At 40.4% G+C, this 2,064-nt stretch overlaps 1 long non-coding RNA gene across 1 annotated transcript in view; it reads left to right on the top strand.

Moving 5' to 3' along the window:
• Window positions 1-2,064, top strand: part of LOC107184990 — a 7,389-nt gene that overhangs the window by 5,270 nt on the left and 55 nt on the right. The window contains exon 2 of the long non-coding RNA XR_001515902.1: window positions 1,493-1,497. This is a non-coding gene — a long non-coding RNA (uncharacterized LOC107184990). The remainder of the gene's footprint in view (window positions 1-1,492; window positions 1,498-2,064) is intronic.

Raw genomic sequence — 2,064 nt, 5'->3', positions numbered from 1 at the left:
ACCTCGTCCCTTTATGTTTTTCAAAACTCTTACTCCTCCATTAACCTTCCTCACTCGACAGCCACGATAATTTTTTGGAAACAAATATTAGAGTGTTTTTCCTCTCAAGTAAAAGCCCTAAAATGGCTCTCATTTCATTTGAAATTGGGTTCAAAGTCATTGCTCTGCCCCACAGAGCTCTGATTATCCTCTCTGCCTACCTCTGAAACAGATCCACTATCCAGATTTCCTTCCACACATCACCTCGGCTATCATCTTCCTGACCCTTTCCTGAATGCTCCACATTTTCTGTGTATCTTTGTACTTTGCACACCAGGTTCCAGAGTTTTAGTATCTGGAATTTACAGAACTTTCTACATATCTGCATGTGAGGAGGGAAGAGACGACATCGATGTAGCATTACATTTCTAATTTGTCTTTCTTCACTTAACATTAAATTAACCCTTATGGAAAGCTGGAAGCAACGGTGAAGAAATATGACTGTTTAGGGAGCGATAGTAATTATGTCATGATAATGACTAAGGGTAATTTAATTGAGATTTGCTCATACACATTGATCTCCTCTCTCAGCATAAACTAGAGAGGTAAGTATCTGGCCTAAGGGCATGTTGGTGCACAGGATTCACCCATATTATTCAGGACAGCACAACCCCTAGGGGAAGAAATAAGACCCAAATTCTGGATGCTGACCAGTTGACTACAAAAGACTAAGGTGGGTGTGAGGCCAAGGGCAGACCCATGACCTATTGGTTAGAGAGCATAAAAAGGTACTTATAAGACCAAAAGCTATGTAACTCTAAATTGGTCACAGGTATGGGAGGTTAAGTGTAGCTAATTATGGATTTCAACCTTAGGACCAAGTAACCAAAGAGCCTATAACAAATGAGTTTAAAGGAGGACATCAAGGGTACCAAAGGTGGGTAGACAGCTGGAGGAAAAGGAAACCATTTGCACCATATGTAGCAAACAGCCGCTGTTTCAGAGACACATAAATAACTCCCACAAATCAATGAGGTAAATACAAATAGCCCAATAGAAAAATGAACATGAAATTTACAGGAGGGGTACAAAAGATCAATAAATATATGAAAAGCTAGCCTAGCCTAGTGAAATTCACATTAATACAACAACAAGGCACTACTCCTTACCCACTGGTGTGGAAAAATTGAAAGATTAATAAAGGCCATTTTTAGCAGGAGGTTGAGAAACAAAACCTCTCTTTCATTTTGATGGGAATGTACATGAGCAGAGTTCATTCAGAGAGTAGGTAAGCATTTGATGGGAAACCACCTAATGGCCATTGATAAGGAAAGGGACGATACTTGTGGATATTGCATAGAACACTATGTGATCACTATGTGATCTATAAAACATATTAAGGTTTCAGAGACATATCCTAAGTGAGATAAATGGTATGACTCCAATTGGTAACGAAAATCATAGTCCCAAAATGCTATAGGCAACCAACGCAATGTACATAAAAGCTTTTAAGACCAGGTTAGAAAGATTACTAGCTACATGGTGTCCACAGAGTAGCTGGTAATCACCTGTGCAGAGAGGAGGGGCCTGAAGCCAGGGCTTAAGAGGGATCTTGGCCCAGCCAGTGCGGCTTAGTGGTTGAGGGTCAACCTATGAACCAAGAGGTCACTGGTTTGATGCCTGGGTTTCTGGCCCTATCCCCAGTATAGGGCATGAAAGAAGCAGTTGATCAATGACTTTCTCTCATTACTTATGTTTCTAGCTATCTCTTTCTTTTTCTCTCTCTGAAATCAATAAAAACATTTCTTTTTAAAGAGGGATCTTATTTTTTTTCTGGAGTGTTTGAATAACATTTATCTGGACTGGACATTGAGCAAAACCCTGGAAAGTTGTATACTTTAAAGAAAGAAGCAGTGCTGGCTGGGTAGCTCAGTTGGTTAGAGTGTCATCCCTATATGTCAAGGATGCAGGTTTGATCCCAGGTCAGGGCACATACAAGAAGCAACCAATGAATGCATGAATAAGAAGAATGGCGAATCTCTCTCTCTCTCTCTCTCTCTCTCTCTCTCTCTCTCTCTCTCTCTC

The sequence above is a fragment of the Myotis davidii genome, unplaced genomic scaffold, assembly GCF_000327345.1.
Source record: "Myotis davidii unplaced genomic scaffold, ASM32734v1 scaffold204, whole genome shotgun sequence".
NCBI lineage: Eukaryota > Metazoa > Chordata > Mammalia > Chiroptera > Vespertilionidae > Myotis > Myotis davidii.
This window is presented reverse-complemented; position numbering and strand designations above follow the sequence as displayed.